This window comes from Mesocricetus auratus, unplaced genomic scaffold, assembly GCF_017639785.1.
Source record: "Mesocricetus auratus isolate SY011 unplaced genomic scaffold, BCM_Maur_2.0 Super-Scaffold_100676, whole genome shotgun sequence".
Lineage (NCBI taxonomy): Eukaryota > Metazoa > Chordata > Mammalia > Rodentia > Cricetidae > Mesocricetus > Mesocricetus auratus.
The window spans coordinates 59,974,271-59,995,821 of NW_024429266.1; positions in this window are offsets into that span (position 1 = coordinate 59,974,271).

Consider the following 21,551-nt stretch of genomic DNA (forward strand, 5'->3'; position numbering starts at 1 on the left):
AGTTAGGATAAGTGTGCATACACGCGGGATGTAATTCAGTCCAATTACTACAACTGAAACTTTCTCCAAAGAAGGTGATATAGCAAAGCACATCTTCAATGTTCCTATCTTTCCTACAAAATTTAAAATCCCAGTTAGGGTCTACAAAGATGGCTCAGTGGTGAAGAGTGCTTGCTGCTTTTCCAGAGGCCCTGAATTCAATTCCCAAGTCTGGTACTTCACAACTGCCTGAAACTGCAGCTCTTGGGAATCTGATGCTACCTGCTGGCTTCTATAGTCACATACATGAACATGGGTGCATGCAAACATGCACGCAAACACACACACACACACACACACACACACACACAGGCTCACGTGTATATACAAAATGCCATCTCCTGCATCTGATATCCCATATTTCTACAAAAAATGTACCATGAGAAATCCTCTTCTGCTAATAGAGAACAAATATCATCCTGGACTCCATCTCATGAAGGTTCCATCCTCAAATTCCTATTAAGCAATTGCAGAAATAATTTCTTCCTTTGAGTGTGAATGTAGAGACAAAACTCCCCAAAGGGAGAAGCTTGAAATTGAACTGGAACTGCCAAAAGTTAAGAGAAGGTTTATTGGAATGAATTTCTTAACTGCTGCACTGTTCCTTGTTAGCATAGAATCCCTAGATGACTTTTGAGAATATCACAAATGCCTCAACTCCCTCCCAGAGACACACATACAGACAAGCAATGTGTACATTGCAGGTGCTTCACACAGCCTATTCATGAGATTTCTAGAGAACATCTGGGTCTCTATTTAAACTACTGCTCCAGGTTTTGCTTTTAAAAATCTCCTGTATTAATTAAAGTAGAGGCAAGGGGAGATGAAGAGGGAAAGAGGAAGGGGGATAGGAGGGAGAAGAGGACAAGGAGGTCTTAAGGTGTTAAAAGTAAGTACTATATACTATTAACACCTGATCCAATCTGCTAATTCCTACTAGAAGTTGCAGAGCATTGAAAGACCATGAGTACACGATGTGTTCTTTCATTTACTGAGTACTTACTGGGCATCTCTATGTTGCGTGGTGACCGGGTAGTGACTGAGTTTTAGAGAGAGGTATTCTTCTGACCTAATAAATACCTCATAAGCATACATACATAGTGCAATACAGCATGACAGATGCCATTTTGTGTAAATGCAGTTTGGGAAAACCAGGTGTTGGTGAAAGTAGAGAGTGGCTAGGAGCAAGAAAAGGTCTTGATCTAGCAGAAAAGGCGCAGCACTGAGTCATGAACTAACAGAAGCAAGCCAAGTGAGAAAAAAGAGGCTACCACAGCATTGCAATGGAATGGGACGCATAAAGAATATGATGCTTTCCAAGAATGGCAAGCAATGCTACACCTGGGACACCAGAGGTGGCAAAAGACAGTGCTGGCAAGGAAAACTCCTTGGATAGCACTGTGAAGCATACTGAGGACCTGCAATTATACTGAAGGGGGAAAAAAGCCACTAAAGGACTGCAAAAGTTATGGCATCAAATAAGCAATTTAGAAATGTCATTTGTGAATGCAAATATGTTTAATTGCTTGGTTGATCAGTGGTTCTAAGATTTCATAGAATAGGTGTCGCCATTCTGAATCTGGAAGATGGCAAAGCAAAGAGCAGCATGGGCCTGTAGACACCACTAGCTTTATAAATATGGAAGCATTTAACTTTGCTGAAAGTCATTTGAGTTATATTATATAATGACTACATTTCCAAGATGGAAAGAGGTCTTTCAAATACAGTGAACTGGTTTTCCATTGTTGATAACAAATCACTACAAAGTTGTTGGCTTAAAACACCACAAATTCATTATTTTGCAGGAGGTCAAAAATCTGACACGGGTCTCATTCAGCTATAACCAATGTGTTGGCTGGGCTGTAATCCTTTCTAAGCGTTTGATAGGATAATTTGTTTCCTTGCCTTTCCTCCCTTCTAGAGGACACCTGAATTTTTGGTGCATATCTCCATGCCCCATGTGCAAAGTCAGTAAGTGGAATCTCTTTCCAAATTTTCCTCAATGATGACATTAGCTGGGAAAGGTTCCATACTTTTAAATATCCTGTGATTAGATTCGGCCCATCTGGATAGACCCAAGAAACCCCCTTCCATGGTCTGTACTCTTAACCATATCTACAGTGGAAGCTTCAAGGCTCAATGGATTAGGTAAGGATAACTTATGTTGATGGGTAGCAGGGAGAAGGCTTTCTTGCTACCAAAAATGGGTTCTAACATCTTTGCCTGAACCAGGGACACCTCACCAACAAAATGTAGTTTCTGGATGTCCTTAACTCTTAAGGCACCTAAAGTGCTCAACAAGAGATATAAGTCTGCCAAGTAAATCTCTTATTTAAAAAATACCTGAATGTTTCCAGTCATTGGTTGAGGAATGTGCTAAGCTTGGGTGTATTCTTAGTACATCAAACACTATTCAAATGGGCAATCAGAGAAAGGAGTCAGTGCCTGGCAGATCAGACAAATGTAGACAAGAATTTGGGCAGATGCAAGCTGAAGGAAAGGCAAGGACTGATAAAGGATTTTGACAGTGAATGACAGGACTCCCCTAAGACTAAGACAAGATGTAAAGATGCAAAAAGTATCACAAAAATGAAAAATTGTAAAATGCAAATATACTTATTAAAAGGCTGAAATAATCTGAAAACTTTGCCAACAGTTTTCTATCTACCTTTTGTGTTCTCAGGACAAAGTTACATAGGATTTTTAAAGTATTTATTTTGTCATTTCTGTCTGTGTGTGCATGAATGCACACATATGTGCAGATGGATAACCATAGAGGCTGAAAGAGAGCTTGAAATCCCCTGGAGCTGGAGTTCCAAGTGGTTTTAATCTGCCTGCTGTGAGTGGTAGGAGAAAACTCAGGTTCTCTGCAAAACAGTGTATGTTCTTAGTCACTGAGCCAACTCTCCAACCCAATATGTTTTTGTTTTTATGTATTGATAGCTTATTGTCTGAAGCAGTACTAGACAAATTAATTATTATAGCTGTAGATTACACAGTCTCCTACTTTCTTGTCTTAGCTAGGGCTAAGTTTTCAGAATCCAGAATTCTCTGTTTTTGTCTTTCACTATTATAGAAAGCTATGTGTTTCCAGTACAACCCTGTATGCTTAAAGGTACATTTCAACATTCACTTTAACGATACAGGAACGAAGAACATATATTAATCAAACTTTAAACATTAATATCCCACCTCTATTCAAGATATATTTTTTGTTGTTGTTGTTTTACGAGACAAGGTTTCTCTGTATTGTTTTGGAGGCTGTCAGTCCAGCCTGGCCTCGAACTCACAGAGATCCGCCTGCCTCTGCCTCCCAAGTGCTGGGATTAAAGGCGTGTGCCACCACCACCGGCTCAAGATATATTTTGAATGCCCACAATCTGATCAGATTCCAAACTCATTATTGGTTCAACTTTAAAGTTTTCTAGACTTTGCTATGTTGTCTTGACATTCAGGCTGTGTTTTGTACCAATTTTAAGATAAATTGAAGACATTCTCCTTTGATAGATGAGATGCCTGTAGAGGCATCGAGGTCATGATACAATGAGAGGGTTTGATGTATGGACAATTGTGTACTGGGTACCAAGAGGAAGCCAACACATTAGTTGAAAGTAGAAGGCAAATTCTTCAGATCTGAGATGCAGTGGCTCAGTGATATAAAGGATTCTGTAGTGCTTAAGGTGGTTCAGGCTGTAGTTTATCTGTGCTAGAAGAACAACACATTCTAGTGTTGTTCTGTTGTTTTGAAAAGTACTGTTTCCAAAGGGGAACTTAGAGGAAGAAAGAACTTACTTCATCACACACTTCCAAGTCACAGTGCATCACTGAGGGAAATTAGGACTTGAACTTCAACAGCAACCTTAAGCAGAAATAGTAGAGGAAGGCTGCTTGTTGACTTATTCTTTATTTGTTCACAGATTCAAGTTAACATAGCTTTCATATACAGTGTAAGGCCACCTCCCTAGTGATAATGCCACCCACAGTGGATAGGTTCTTCTTGCACCAATTAATAACCAACAATCTCCCACAGACATGTCAGTAGGCCAACCAACTATTCTTGAATCTATGCTTACCACTCAGATGACTTTAGGCTATATGAAATTGATAGTAAAACTTACGAAGACAGAGACACTATAAATGTCTCTTGGAAAACCTACTATTTGGAGATCATGTGACCTGAGCAGAAACACACTATCCATTCTTCATACCAAGTAGTTAGCCAGCTCTTGGGTGTGGTGTTTAGATGCACCAAAGGTTTGCCTCATTGACACAGAGAATCCTTCAGGAAAATAGAGATTTGAGACATGCAACAATCTTTGTATCTGTTAAAAGTTCTGGGAGACATGCCATGAGCAAATGAAATAATTATGTGTTTAGAAAATGGGAAAACAATCTTAAAGGAAAAGTCTGGAGATAAGGAGAGAAAGCTGGAAGGGATATTGTGTGTCTCCTAGTCTAATCTAAAATATATGTCCTTATAGTATACTCAAGATATTGAAGAATCTAGATAAAGGTTTATAGAGTCTGGGCTTTGTCTTGAAGGAAATGACAACTAGGAGCAAAGGACCTAACCTGAAGCCACTTCAGGAAAGTTTGCTATAGGAGACTGAGGAAAGGGAAGACTGTCCTCAGGAAATGCTGTGATAAAAACTGAGTATTCCCATATACATCAGTGATTTGGTGTTCATTTATGTCCTTTTATGTTCTTCTAAAGAACATGGTTCTTGGGAAAAAATCTTCAGTCTCACCTCTTGTTCTAAATGGAGAAGTAAATAAACTGTGTTTGTGGAGACATATTTGTACATGTGGATGTACCAGGTTCATGGAAGCTGCCCAGTGCACTCAGATCCCAGTAGACAATTGAATGCCTATTAGAAGAAGTAAGAGGAGCATGGGATTGTCCAGTGTCTCATTATTACAAACTGCCATGTTTCTAAACACCTTTTACACCTTTTCCAGTAATGTATTGATAAGACCATCATAAGAGTTACAGTAGGAAGGTAGGAAAGCAGGCAGAACAAAGTGAGAAGTCAGAGTGATGAGGAACAAAGGAGAAACATAAACATCATCATTGGAAGGGGATATGATTTTGCTTTTATATCCAGTCCCTATCCTTAGCATGGAGCCTGGAGTAAGATGTCAGTGACTGTTTATGCTTCACAGACACACAGACTTTCAGGAGGCCAGTATCTGGTGACATGGATGTTTTATTCATTGTTCCTATCAGTGACAATGTTTGAGCCCTTCTTTTATTAGTTCCTCAAGAATCCAACCAAACAACCTGAAGAAAGAAGGAAAGGTATATTTTGACCAGGCTGAGGGTACCGTTCATTGTGGTGGAGTAGGCATGGTTGCAGGAACGCAGATCAGCTGGTCACTTTGCATCTGCAGTAAGGAAGCAGAGAGATGAACGCTGATGCTCAGCTCCCTTTCCCCTTTTTATTCAGTTCAGGACCCCAGCCCATGGATGGTACAGTCATATTCAAGGTCGGTCTTCACACCTAAGTTAGATCCATCTAAAGAATTGCTCACAGAAATATCCAGAGTTTGTCTTCTAAATTATTCTAAGTCCTACCAGGTTCACATCGCATACCATCAAATTCAGTACTGTTACTGAAATTTAAGACAAAATATATCTATATAAAACATAAAGGCAAGCATACTTAAATGGGATATATTTAGTGTGTAAGTTTGCAAGTTCGTCTGTGTATATGTGTATATGAATGTTAGTGTACGTGTATGTGTGTGAAGAGACAGAGAGAAAGAGAAAGAGAGAGAGAGAGAGAGAGAGAGAGAGAGAGAGAGAGAGAGAGAAGAGAAGAGAGAGAGAGAGCACAGAGAAGAACACTTAGGTCTTTTTCCTTGAACTCTTGAACTCAAACCACCTTTTCTGAGATAGAGTCTCTCATTGACCTGTTCCTCACAAATTAACTAGGCTGTCAGGTCAGTGAGCTCCAGAGATCTACTTTTCTCTGCTTCCTTGGTGCTGGAATTACAAGTGATGGGGCTTCTGAGGATTGAATTCAAGAGCTTGTGTTTGCATGACAAGCATTTTCTGACTGAGCATCTCCACCACCTGGATAAACCATACTTTAAAGGCTCGCATTTGTATTGTGTGCCTGTTTTGTGCATGGTTCCAAGTACCATTTGATACTCCCAAGAGCTCTCCAATTAGGTAGGATACTGCCTCATAGCATGTGCTACATTTCTGTTCTAGTTTCATCATGCTGCTTTGATAAATACCAAGACCAAAACAAACTTGGGGAAGGAAAGTGTTACTTCTGCTTATACTGCCCAAGTGACAGTCCATCAGTGAGCCCAGTCAGAGCAGAAATAGGCAAGAAAGCAAGCAGAAACCATGGAAAATGCTACAGCTGCCTGGTGCAGGCTCATGCCTTGCTAGCTTACACAGTCTGTCCAAAGACAGCACTGCTCACAATGGGCTGAGTACTCACAACAATCAACAATCGAAGCAGTTCCTCACAGACCTGGCCACAGGCTAGTCCAATCTTAGTCATCCTCCAGTTAAGACTCCCTCAGATGACTTTAGGCTGTATCAGCTTGATGACTGATGCAATTAGGGCATTGTTCTCCAAAGTTCCCAATAAAACTTGATCCCCTTTGGAAAGTGGTAGAGTCTCAGAGTGCTACGGGCACTACCCTGGCACACAGGATTGTACTGTTAAAGAGGCTCCTCAAAGGTGCCTGAGCAGTTTACTCCTCCAGCCATTTAAAGATGATCTTCATCCCTTGTTGTGCCCTCCGTCCCATGAGGGTAGTTAGTATCACTATGGAAACAGGGTAAGTTCTCTCCAGACAGCTGTTCCAGCATTCTCAAATTACCAATCTCTAGAACTGTAAGAAAACAATTTCTGTCTGAAGATATTTAATTATAGCGGCATGAATGAATAAGACAGAAATGGGCGCTTCTGGGGCCAGGAAAGTCAGGGCAGCAGGTAAGAATGCTTGCTGCTAAGCCTGATGACTTGAGTTCAGTCCTTGGAACTCACATTGGAAGGAGATAACAGATTCCCAGAAGATGTTCCTTAACTTCTACATTTGCGCTGTGGTATATGTGCATCTCTGTGCCTCTCTTACACATGCAATAAAAAAATCAAAGATAAAAACAAGGAATTAGCATCCAGAAATGGGGTGCTGCTGCTACAGTTACCCTAAAATTATGGAATCCTCCTGGGAGGGTGGATCCTAAATGGCTACTCTGGGGTAGGTTCATAAAAGCTAAACTGTGGAGAGAGCCTTCATCTTTATGGTATGCAATTGTAATCAGAATTTGAGTAGAAAATTTGGACAGTAAAGCTCTTTTTACATGACTAAAAAGATGGTTTGCCAGTTAAGAGCAGAAACGGCTCTTGCAGAGGACCTGAGTTAGGTTTCCACACTGAGTGGCTTACAACTACCTGTTATTGCAGCTCTAGTGAATCTGACACCCTCTTCTGGATTCTGTAGGCACCTGCACTCACAAGCACATAGCCCATCACATGCATATATACATATCAAAAATAAAAATTAAAGGGAGGAAACAGAAAGGGAGAGAGGTATGGAGGGATTTTTCTGAGGAGAGCCTACGTATAAATGAGGGATGTTACCATAGATTGAAAGAAAGGCTAACCTTGTTACTATCTTGCAAAGAAGTTGGCTGAATTGTGATCTTGTAGTACTTCAGGGAAGATAGGACTTCAAAGTGATGACTCAGAACTTTTGGCAGCAGATATCGCTGAGCAAATTGTTGAAGATATGATATGTCCTCTCTTGACTGCTCACAATAAAATTCAGGGAGAGAAAAACAAATCACAGATGGAATGTATAATCAAAAGAGAGGCAGAATTTAAAGAGTTGGCAAGTTCTCACACTGAAAAGAATAAGAAAATTGTTATGGGCAACATTCAAAGGGCAAGATAAAAGTTACATGTTATCTGCCAAGATGGTGGTATTCATAGATTGCTGGGTGCTGTCCTTCAACCTCAAAGTCAAAGTCCAAGTCTTTGAGGGAGAAAAATCTTTAAGAAGAACTTGACAATCATAGGGTCTCACCACTCACTGCCATGAATCATCTGAGGTATCTGCCCTTGCATTTTGTCACTATTATCCTTGGTCACCTTGGATATGAATTCAGTGTGTCCAGGTGTGGCATATGATACAGTGTACACCCAACAGAAGTTGCAAGCAGAGAATCTGGGCAGATGTGTGAACTTCCTTGGTTAAAATGCAGAGCACATGCTACAAGACCAGTGAAGCCTCCAGACAGACATCCAAAGGTCCTAGGGAGCCTTGGGCCCTAGGAAGATGAGTGTTATGAGCACATAAGGGTTAGACCACCACAAATAACCACTGACAGGGCATAATCATGGGAACAAAGACACTCTAAAGACCCCAGAATTGTAGTACTAACAATATATCCAACTTCAGCCTGGAAGAGCCTGTGGTGGTTAATATTGACTACCAATTATCAGGATTTAGAATTCCATAGAGAGAAATGCTAAGAATGTCTGTGAGGGAATTACTACACTGGGTTAACTGAGGAGGGAATATCCACTCTGAATACGAATGACAACAGCCCACTGGCTGGCATCTGGACTTGAATAAAAGGGAAAAGCAAGAAGAGCAGCAATGTTTGTACCTTTCTGATTCCTGACTACATATGCAATGAGAGCTGCTGCCTCACACTCCTGCCATCTTCCTTCCCCACCACGGTGGGACTGAACCCTCAAACTGTGAACCAAAATCAAGCACCATTTCTTCCTTAAGATGTCTTTTTTTAATCAAATGCTTTACGACAGTCACAGGGAAAGTCACTAATATAGAGGTACAGGCAAATGACTGCAAGCGGTGAGAGTGTGTGGATTGTACCATCAAGCTATGAGGTCTGAGTCCCACTCCAGTGTTTCTAGACAGTGGTCCAGGGTGTCCAAACCAAAGAATTTGGACCCTTAAGATGTGATGATTGTCCTGTAGGGGTTTCAATTCCCTCTTTCCTAGTTTTCTTTGTTGGAGTGGGACTATCTATCAGACACCTGTCTCACAATTATGATTTATCTTTTATTTCAGAGATTATAATATAATTATATAATTTCTTCTCGTTCCCCACTCTAAATTCTCCTATATAGTCCAACCTGCCTTCTTTAAAATCCATGGCATCTTTTATCATTAATTGCTGTTACATAAAGATACAGGTAGATGATAGATAGATAGATACATAAGTGATAGATGATTGATATAGATACATACATGCATGCATACATATGTACATACATATTTCTAAATACAGCCTACACATATGTAATTTTTTCAGGATTGTTTGTCATTAGACAATCAATTGATATTATCTTCCCTGGGGAAGACTGTATTTACCTCTCAGAATTCTTTAGTTGTCATTTGTTCTTTGTGTAGGGTTAAGTCCTTATGGGCTTCCCCTTGTCCATTTGAGCATTCCTGTTGCTGTTCTTATTCTGTTCAAGTTTAGGCAGTCACGTTGGTGAGACCTTACAGCTGTAGCTTCTGTATTACTAGGAGACACAGTCTCACAGTAAAGTCCTGATCCTCTGGCTCTTACAATCTTTCCACCCCCTCTTCCACAATGCCTCCTAAGCCTTAGGTGTGGGGGGTTATTTTGCACATGTATCTATTGTGACTAGGCTCTGTACCTCTGTATTTTGATTGTTTGTGGTATTGTATAATATTCTCTTTCTGTTGAAAATAGAAGTGTCTTTGATGGATGGCGAGGACTATACTTATATGTGGGTACAAGGACAAAGAAAGTATAGTTAGGGTTTATGCTGGTTTAGTAAAGTGATGTTTGTAGGTTCTCTTCCAAAATCCATGACTTTACTAGCCCAGAGTAGATGGCTAGATTTCTAGTAGCAGGTATGATTTATCCTCTTGCTGAGCATTCCTTAGTAAATTTGGTTGACCCTCCAGAAGTGGAGGGGAAGTCCCTATATTTGAAGGCTCCATGAACTTCAGACATAGAGACCAGAGGTTCTAGAAGTAGAACGGACCCAAATGACTCCTTTCTGAGGACTAACTTTTACTGGACCAGAAGGCACCATGCAAGATTCCAAAGGAGGGAAGCAACCAGCATTCCTATCCAATCTTGACACATGAACCATCATCAACAACAACCAGGTCATGAACCATAACAACAACCATCATGGCATGATAACTCTAAGGTTCACTCAGATCTTGCTGGTAACTAACATCTCTCTGATTGGACACACCATTATATTTTAGAAGTACACAGCATACTTTATTTCATAAACTCACTACTGAAAGGCTAACTTTGATGAAATGTCTTACCCATGTCTAGTAATTATTTTCATGGAACTTTGAATTTATACTTCCAAGTCAATGTGAAATGAATTAGTATTTAGGGAGATTTTGAAATGGAGTAAATGAAAGGTATGTATGTATGTATAGTATGTGAGGACACGAATTTTGGGATCTAGAGAATAAATGCTATGTTCTACATATTAATGTTTTTCCAAAATTCATGTCGAAATTTTATTGATAATATGACAATATTTACAGGAGAGCTGTTAAGAGGTACTTCATTCATGATGGTTCTGTCCTTGGGGTTGGGATTGCTAACATTGTAAAAAGTCCTCAGAGTGGGTTTGTCAACTTTTACCATTTTCCTAACCCCACCAGTGAGGATCCAACAAGAGGCACTATCTTTGTAGCATAGATCCATACTCATTTACTAAGTATGTTAGCCCCTGTATTTGAGTTTCTGATTCTATAGAACTATAAGAGACTTCTATTGTTATAAATTTCACAGCCTGATGTAATTCATTACAGAAGCAAGAACAACTTAAGATAGTGCAAATTAGTAACTCAAGCAAGGTCATACAAAGGATCAGCAGTAGAGCTTGGATTTACACACCACATTATTGTGGCTATGGCATCCTGGCCCTAACCTCTGTAATATAGTCTAATTGCTTTCCTGCCATGCTCAACAGAATGGCATTAGATAATTATTTTGATGCATGATGTGCATTTAGGGAAAGGTTAATCTTTAATGGTGACTATACAGCAGAATCTCACCCAGTCTTCTTAGTAATTATGTCAGAGTAAAGTGCCATTACATTTTTCTACTTAACGTAGTTGATGAGGAGTGATGGACGAGCAGGAGGAGAGCCAGTGTGGCCACTTTCTTATACACCCTTGTGAATATTCCATTGACTCCATCACCAGTTCATGAGTTCTTTATAGAAATCCATTTAATATTCCTTACCTAAGCCAAGAGGAAAATTTAAACAAAATCACTGACCCCTGAGTACATTTCCCCCCCAGGCAGCCTTTACCTCCCTGTTTCACATTGAGTTGAACTCAAATCACCTTCACTTCCCACTTGACTTCTTGGTGTTCTGTAGGTTTTGTGTAGAACATGAAGAGCTGGTTGTTACAGAGGTCTAGTGAGGCCCTTGTTATAAAGCTCGAAACTGTCTTTTTTAAAGATAAGCATTAGGTTAAAATTCTGAAATGTTTGCCACATTATAAAAGATTATTCTCTGCATCAGGAATATGTATACTCTACTTTGGAGACCATTTCTTTAACAGTATCCAAAGTATAAGATTCAACTAGGTCCCGAGCTAACAGGAGCTCACAGACTCTGGACTGACACCTGGGGAACCTGCACAGGACCGAACTAGGCCCTCTGAATGTGGGTGATGGTTATGTGGCTTGGTCTGTTTGGGGGAAGGGGCTGGCAGTGGGGCGAGGACTTATCCTAGTTACATGAACTGACTTTTTAGAGCCCATTACCTCTTATGGGATACCTTGCCCAGCCTGACTCAGGAGGAATTGGCTTGGTCCTGCTCAACTTAGTATCCCATACTTTGGTGACTCCCCAACAGGGGCCTTATATCCTCTGAGGATGGGATGGGGGGAGGTGGGGAGGCAGGAGAAGGGAAGGAGGGAAACAATAAAAAAAAACAGAAAAAAGGAATCAACTAGGTTGTTGGGAAAATATGAATGCTTAGTCTTAGATTTTTTGAGTGGGAATTTGGAGGCAGAGTTTAAGAGATGTGTATTTTTGATGATTTCTGGTCTGAGTATGTAGCTTAGTTGGTACAGTGCTTGCCTAGCAAGCACAGGACTCTGCATTTCATCCCCAGCACCATGTAAGCCAGATGTGGTGGTACAGGCCTAGAATCCTAGCATTCTGCAGAAGACTAAAGAAGTCTGCAAGCATCCCTTGCTACATAATACCCCATTTCAAAAACATGTGTTAGATTAGTTCCCAGTGTTGGAATTAAGTCTTTTAGTGCTGTCTGGCCCTTGATTCAGCACTAGTCCCCAGAGTCCCATGAGCTCTCTGTTGGCCTCTGAACATTTGTCCTGTAAAATGGGTCATGAGGGACCCACATTAAACATTGTTTCCAATGTATCTGTGAGGATGTTTCTGATGGAATCATGATTTGAATCAGTGAACCCAGTAAGTCGTCATCCTCAACAGTTTGGTTAGGCTTCATCCATCCACTGAGAGACAATTCAGTCAAGAAAGTGATGACTTCTCTCTTTTTTGAACTCCTCTATGGCTCTAAGACTATTATTTGTATCACTGCTTACCTGAGCTCTTAGGGCTTTGGACTCAATCTAAACTACAGCACCAGTTTTCCAGAATCTAATTTTACATGTGGCACATAATGGAACTTATAATATTTTTTAATTGTATGAGCCAATCTTTCATAAGAACACTGCATGGTTGTGTGCGTGTGTGCAAGTGTGTGTGCATGCACGCGCGCGCGCGCGTGTTTGTGTGTGTGTGTGTGTGTATAATATATTTCTTTGAAAAAAACTACTGGTTCTTATTCTCTGAAGAAACTGAGCAGTATTGGCACTGTATATAACAAGGTTACGGTCAAGTATAGTAACTTTCTTTCCTATATTGGAGATCCATTGGGATGGTACCTTTAAATGACTCATATAGTTGGTTTCTTTACTGTAAATACACATGGCCTAGGAGATAAATTTTTGGTTTTTTTCACAATGTGCATAGTCCCTGATCTGGTATCAGGCTATAGTAAATCATAGTCAGTGTACAGCTTTTTATCTCACATGGCATCTGGTTAGTTCAGGGTGGTGTTAGTGCTCTGTGGACAAGAGTTGTGAGACTGAATTGGGGCACAGTGATCCAGATATTATTCATTATCCATATCTATGTGGGAAAAACGTGGAGAAGTAGTGGCTAAGACATGGCAACACAAGGTAGCTGACATAGTGTATCACCAAAATATATTCATCAGTAAATGCATAAAGATACTTATACACTGCATTATCTGAACAAATTATCTCTTACAAAGGAATTTTCATTGTTTTTCCTGGTCTTGTCTTCGTCAGTTAGAACCTGGAGGAAATAAGGACTGCAGACTTATCTCAGTTGATAGAATACTTACTAGCATGCATAATCCAGGGTTCAATTCCCAGCACCACATAAACAAAGGCGGTGCATGCCTGTAATCTCAGCATTCAAGAGTCATAGGCTACCCAAGGCCCCAGTGATTTCTGTGGCCTCCTCACTGACACTACATTCATGGAGTCTGGATCAGTCCCCTGTTCAGTGTTTACCATGGTATATGAATGATCTTTGGGAGCCCATTCCAAATAGAGGGATGCTCTTTCAACATGGACACATGGGGAAGAGCCTAGGTCCTGCCCTGGATGAAATGACAGACTTTGGAGATCCCCCCAAGGAGGGCCTCACCCTCCCTGGGGAATGATGTGGGGATTGAGTGGGAGGCTGGGGGGACTGGTGGAGGGACAAGGGAGGAGGGGTGGGAGAGGGAGCTGGCATTGACATGTGAAGCATTCACGTTTCTAATTTAAATAAAAACATATATTGAGGGAAAAAAGAGAGACATAGGCAAGTTCAAGTTCAAGACATTGGAAGTTCAAGTTCATCCTCAAATCTTTGGTGAATTCAAAACCTGCCTGGGATGCATGAGACCCATTCTCAAAATAAGAGGAATTGATCAAGTTTCCTTTATGTCTACCTGGTATTCAGATTTTTGAGTCCAGAGTAGTTGAAAGCTGTAGACGGTCAACCTTAGACAGTTTTCATTCTATTAGAACTAAACACACACACACACACACACACACACACACACACACACACACACACAATTGAAACAAGAAAACACTTTTGTTTGTTTGCTTCTTATTTTGCTATTGGTTTTTCAGCACAGGGTTTCTCTGTATAGCCCTGGCTATCCAGGAAATCACTTTGTAGACCAGGATGGCCTCAAACACTGAGATCCATCTGCCTCTGCCTCCTGAGTGCTGGGAATAAAGGTGTGCACCCCAACATTCCCAGCTAAGAAAACACTTTATGTTCTCTGTATGTATTTTAGGAAGTTTCTGCAGCAGGAGATTACCACATGACTTCTTTGAAAGATCTTTAATGTTGGTTACTCCTCACATGCCCTCCTCTACCCTACCCTCCCATTCCCATTTAGCCTTTCCTGTTCCTTCATTCCCTTTGGCTCTTTGAACCACTGCATTCTATCTCTCCACACTTGAAATCACCTCAAGGGCCCCTGCTTATTTCCTGACTACCATTAGAATTCCAAATGGAGCAAGCATACTGAAGGTTCAAAGCTAACATCCATGAATATGGAAAAAAACATGTAACATTTGTATTTCTGAGTCTGGATTACCTCATTCAGAATAATTGTTTCCAAATCTATCCATTTACTTGTGGATTTCCTAATTTCATTTTCTTTCTAGCTGAATAATATTTCATTGTTTAATTGTACTATTTTCATTATCTAGTCACAAGTTGACAGGGTTTAAATGGGGTTACCTTATCATGGGACAGCAATGTCCCACTAAACACTACAGGTTAGCAAATAAAAACCACAGTGCCAAGAATATGTTACCTCCTTTTTAGTTGGCTAGTGAGGTCTCATAGACCCATCAAACATTATAGGCTACTACCAGTGTTCTTGGTTACCTCCCAGAACACAGTGATAAGACCCTATTGTTGAAAACACCACACACTTGAGCCATAGACCATGAAGAAATCAAACCAGTACTCCTATGTAAATTCCATCTGTACTGGCTAGCTTTCATAGTGTTAGAAGTTACTATGCATGCCACCATAGTAGAAAGCTAATTATCAATCTTACCTAGCTTTGAACACTGTTAGTATAATAGTGACTGACATAACAAGATATGACCACCGGTGTAATAGCGGCAAAAATGTCATGGGAGTAAGCAGACACTTTTTGATTGAATTTAAGGCTGGCTCTACAAGATATAACCCATACTGAGTACCATTTTCAAGGCTAAGAACATATGACTAGACATTTCATAGACACTACTATTTCATTGAACTTACTACTATTATTCTGCAAAATGGACATAGTAATAAATGAACTTATGATGATATCATTCAAATTCTCAGGGCATCATTGTATTCATAGATTGATGTATCTCTCAGCCTACATTGGAGAAACTTCTTTTTGTTGAGTGTATGATAATTAATGCAGAGACCAACAGCTGCACAATGTGCAAAGTATAAGAGACAGTGGGAGTCTGCCTCTTCTTCCATCAGCCACTGAATGAAGGTTCTGTTTCCCAGACTCTCTGGCCATGGGACTGTAGGCTGGCACTCCCCAGATCTATGTCTAAAATCCATATATGAGAGAGTACATGCCGTGTTTCTGTTTTTGTGACTAGGTTACCTCGTGCAGACTCCCACGGCTAAGCACTGAACTGAACTCAAGAAAGCCAGTGACAGAGAGGGAAGACCAACGACCAAAGAGATTAAGACTGGGCTGGTTTAACCCCCAGAAACAGCTGACCTGACAAGGGTTAGCTCTTGAATCCCAGGCTGATGCCTGGAAACCCAGCATGGGACTGATCAAGACCCCCTGAACATGGGTGTCAGTGAGGAGGCCTAGGTAATCTATTGAGCCTTGGGCAGTAGATCAGTATTTATCCTGGGTATACAAATGGACTTTGGACTCCCATCCAACAATATGAGATGCACTCTCACCCTGAACTCTTGGGGGAGGGTCTAGGCCCTGCCCTGGATGAAATGACAGACTATGGACACCCCCATGGAGGGCCTCACCCTTCTTGGGGAAATGAGGGGGAATACTGGGGGGGTCAGGGATGGCATGGGGGAGGAGGGGAGGGAAACGGAGAGGGACCTGGAACTGACTTGTGAAGAAACCTTGTTTCTAATTTAAATTTAAATTTAAAAATAAATAATAAAAATTAAAAAAGAGACAGTGGAATGTTCAACCCTAAAGAGATATCTGCAACACAAGCCCTCTTCCAAAGTTTCAGTGACTTGTATCAGGCCTTTACTTTTAGGGGGCCACCAACCAGTTCCCAAATCATAACAGAGACTTACTAGTTTTGAATGCTATGCCTAGTTTAGGCTCATTTCTGACTAACTCTTTTTAACTTAAATTAACTCAATTCTTTTTAATCTACCTTTTCCCTTGGGGCTTTTTACCTTTATTTCTTCTGAATATCTTACTTTCACCGGTTCTTGTGTCTGGCTGACTGATAGCTACCTGGCTTCTAGCCCCAAGCATGTCCTTCTCGTTCTCCCTCATTCTCTCCTCTCTCCTCTCTGTCTTCTTTCTTCTTTCTTCTCTCCTGAGCCTAGATTGCTCCCCCTATTTATTCTCTATCCCTGGCACCCTCCCCTATCCATCTCTTGCCAGCTATTGACCATTCAGCTCTTTTTAGAACAATCAGGTGCCTCAGGCATGCAAGGTAATACAGCAACTCATCTTTGTATAATTAAGCAAATACAGCTTCACACATCTTTAGGTCATTAACAAAGGCAGTTGAAACAAATGTAACACACCTTTACACAGTTAAAGAAATATTCCCCAGCATAAGCAAATATAACACATCTTTGCCTATTTAAAATAATATTTCACAACAGTGATCACTGCAAAATGGGAGACAAAAAGTTCTTAAGAACTATAGGTGGTGAGTTACTACAAGAAAACAGTTTTACAGACACTGAAGGGTAGTTGCACATCTGAGCTGACAGTACTTGTGACAGCATGCACAAGACCTACACAAGTTCAAGCCACACAAAATCCCAGCATGGGGAGGAGTCTCACCCCTAGCTGAGAAGCTACTAGTAATCAATAACCGCAAAGAAAGGGAGAGATATTTTAAGAGTGTAGTAGTCTCTTTTTAACTAAAATAATTAAAATAAATTACATGTCTCCCTCTTCCCACCAACCCCTTCCATGTTTCCCCTGACTGACTCTCAAATTCACGAATTCTTTTTCTTTAGTTTTTATTACTTTCTACATGTAGAAACACATAAATATAATATGCTGAATCCATTTCATGTTGCTTGAAAGTATATGACTTCAGAAGTGACCACATCAAACTGGATGAACAGTTAGGGCCTCATCCCTGCAGATGACTAAACCTTCCTCTCTCAGCATCCCTTAGTTATCTATAGTTCTCTGTCTAGGGGTGGTGCCCTGAGTGAGTCCCTGTTTTTACAATAGTCCAGGCGTGACTAGATCTGAAGTGCTTGTAGATTTTGATACCTGAATAATCCACAGATATTTGGCCTTTAAGTCTAAAGCTTAGAAAGCAGATACTTTCTAAAGATAAATGTTTAAACTTATCAACAGCTAGATGGTTGTTAAAATCACAAGTGTAGGCAGATTGGGTTATACAGCAGGCAGGCAAAAAAGGATAAGGTTTAGAGCAACTGCTGTGAATGGAGAATATCTTACTTAAGGAAATGTAAACAACTAACCAGAACAACCTAGAAGGAGCATTGAAAGTTTGTCAACAGAGGCTGCAGTGGTAATTCAGGGTGTGAGGTACTTAATGTGTAATCAGGAAGACCCAAGTTCAATTATTCCAACCTGGAAACAACCAACAAAACAAAACATCAACAACAAAAGAAGAAAAAAAACCCAGAGTGGTGCATACTTCCATTTCCAGTGAGAAGAAGGTGGAGACAGGAGATCCTTGGGACCCACTGGTTAGCCAGCCTAGCATTATTGGTGAAATCCAAGCCAGGGAGAGACTTTGTCACACACAAATAAAACAAGGCAGACAGAACTGAGGGACATATCCACTGGTTTCCACATGCATGAGCACAGATGCGTGTTACACACACACAGAGGGTGTGTGTGTGAGTGTGTGTCTGTGTGTGTGTAATAATTGATAGATTTATATAGACATACATATTTATAAACAGATATAAGAATATTTATATATACAGTCTTGTGTATATACACATTCACATGCTACAAACACATTTTATTTGAGAATCCAGAAAAGAAGTTGCAACGCAAAGGCCAAGGCAAAGCAGGAGGGCGAGAAGGTAGATGAAAAACTTCGTTCAATATTAGGAATTTGTTTTTTCAGAGAGAGACAACCCTAGCCAGCCTTTTCACAGCTGGAACAAAGAGGAGCTTGTAACCACCCAGCACTCTGAGCTCACTCTAAAAACCCTGCACAGTTCCAAGCCTGAGCACGAATAATTCCATGCCTGCTTTCCATATGCCGCTACTGTGCTGAGGGCTCCTTTGTCACACTTAGCAGGCAGCTCCCTGGTGCTGCCCATGTGTTTGCATTGTGCTGTCTGACAGAGCTTGTCTGCACATCAGCTCAGACATTGTTACAAGCCCTGAGGGCTGAATGCTGTTTCTAGATAGGAGGGCAAGGGCTGGGCAGCAAAGGGAAACCAGGCAGTGTGGGATCCACAGGCTTCTCGCCTCCCCCAGCCCCAGTTCCTAACTGCGACTACCTGTAGGGAATGGCTTGTACCCAAGCAAGCTCTGTGCAGACCTGGACTTGGGTTTTGAAGCAATACTGTGAAGCATAGAACTGGCTGCCAGTCAATCCAACGTAGTCTTTCGACTGACATGTGTGAGTTAAATTGATTGGAATCTGACCTCTGTATTTTTGTTCACAAGAAGATGAACTATTGTTGCAGTAGCTGACCTGAAGAAAAGGGGAGCTCATGGACCCCAGACTGATAGCTGGGAAACCAGCATAGGACCGACCCAGACCCCCTAAATGTGGGTGTCACTTAGGAGACCTGGGCAACCTATGGAGCCTCTGGCAGTGGATCAGTATTTATCCCTAATATAAGAATGGACTTTGGGAGCCCATTCCACATAGAAGGATACTCTCTCAGCCTAGACACATGGGGGAGGGCCTAGGCCCCGCTCCAAATGATATGAGAGACTTTGAAGATCCCCCGTGGAAGGCTTCACCCTCCCTAGGAAACAGAAAGGGGATGGGGGGGCAGAGGAGGAGGGGAGGGAGAGGGACTGACATGTAAAACAAGCTTATTTCTAATTTAATTTTTTTAAAAAAGGGAAATAACATGAACTGTTTTTGCAACAAATACATTCAACAAGCAAATAATTGCCATTAAATTCACATAGATTTCTATTAATACGGAAATAGAATAATTCTTCTGCTTCGTAACTCTTTGTAAGCTAGAAAAGCCTCTCCTTGCCCCACCTCTAGGAGGCATCTGCTGGCTTGAGGCTTATCACCTGTCCTGACATTATGCTAAAGAAGAAGACTGTCTCAAACCCTCATTTTACAGGCAGTACCTCATGGATAATGCTCATCATTACATCACCTTCAAAGCAAGGCAGTTAATTTCCAAAACGAACCACCCACCTAACAGAAAGACACCTCACTTTCTCTTCCCTTGAGTTGGGCTGACAAAGAGGCCCTGGCATGAAACACCATCATAACATTTTCAGGCATAGCCGTTGTCTTCTTAATGGGATTTGAAGAAAGACAGTTCAATCCTATGTGTTATCTGAAGGCTTGAAAGAAGTCTTTAATAATTAGAATACTCATTACCTGCCCCCTCCAGAAGTTCCCATTTTAATTTTCACTTGCCTTTTGTGTTAGAAGAAGGAAAAAACACAAAGCTATTCAGACAGATCAGAATAGCTCCCTTCATAAGCAAGTTCTGTCTGTCACAGTAATGACACCTCCTTAAATATATGTTGCCTTGTTCCACCTAAACAAATAATGTTAATAAAAATCTGTTCATATCAGTGAGATTGAGTTTCCATAAACTTGCCTCTCAACTCACATGGTCTCTCACCAGCTAATGAGTTCCTACCAACACTTAGGATGCGTTCACAGAGCCAAGCTCTTCACCAGCATCTACCTTTTAGGGCAGAAACTTCAACATAGAAAGCTGAAAATTTCAAAAGCATAGACATACAATTTTGTCCTCACTTTGATGTTAAGCAAACCAAAGGTCCCAATTTGTTCTTTATTTTTCTCATTACTGTGACCAATATCTCACAAGAAGCAACTTAAGGGCCAGTGAGATGCTTCAGCAGGCAACAGCGTTTGCAATGCACACCTGTAGAGCAGATTTTGATTCTGCTGTGATCCCATGAAAGACGGAAGGAGAGAACTAACTCCACAAAGTTATTCACTGGCCTCCACCTATATGCACCAACACAAAGATCCAAGCACACACTTAATAATAAACATTTAATTTAAAAATGAAATCTACAAAGAAGAAGCAATCTGAGAGACAGAGAGAGAGAGCTTATTTTGGCTTTCAGTATGCAGGAAGGCAGTCCATCATGGCAGGCAATGCATGGCTGAAGGAATAAAAAGCTGATTGGCAATGGAGCTGGGCTATAAAAATCTCAGGGCCCACCCCCACTGACCCAATTCTTCCAGTAAGTATCTACTTCATAAAGGTCCAACCTTTCCAACAATGTCTCCAGGTGAAGACAAAATATTTAACTATATGAACCTATGGGGACACTTCTCATTCAAACACTACAATTGCTTGTTTTAATCTCATCATCACCCATTAAGTTATTCCCTGTCTTGCCATTTGATCAAGTTACTAAAGCAGAAGTAACTTTGGCTAAAATATGGGTCTATGTTTGAAAGGTGAGAGATGGTCTTTGGAACAGATCTTGTAGCCTCACATGCAGCAATATGTCCAAATGACCTATGATGTCACATACCAAAACAAGAATAGCTGTTCCTTACTTTTATGATTCCCACAACTGTTCTTAGCCTACTAATTGAGGCTAAGTGTCTAATAGGTTCCCAGTTCCTGGTAACCAATTTCTTCATAATTCCTCATACTCTGAAGAATTCCAAGACATGTACATGTTCTGCATTAGCTGATTTCCTTTGTTTACATTTAGGACACATCTATTTCTAGTTTGCTTTCACTTCTGAAATGTGACTTCATATGGCATATCAACATGTATCCATTCTAATGTTGACAAATCAAGTTTACTTTGAATTTAGCATTATGCTTCAGCTATTACCAGTATTCTTTTGTGTATCTTTGCCACATAAGCATAAACATGAACATTTTGTTATGTTTGTTGTATCTATTGTTCTGTCCCAGTTCCCAGGGTCTCCTTGGGAAAAGCTGCAGGTGCCATGAGGGTGCATGGGTTGATGAGGCTCTATTGATGGGTACCAATCCTACTGGAGTTTTCCTTGTCTTCTCTTCCACTGGTATTTACTA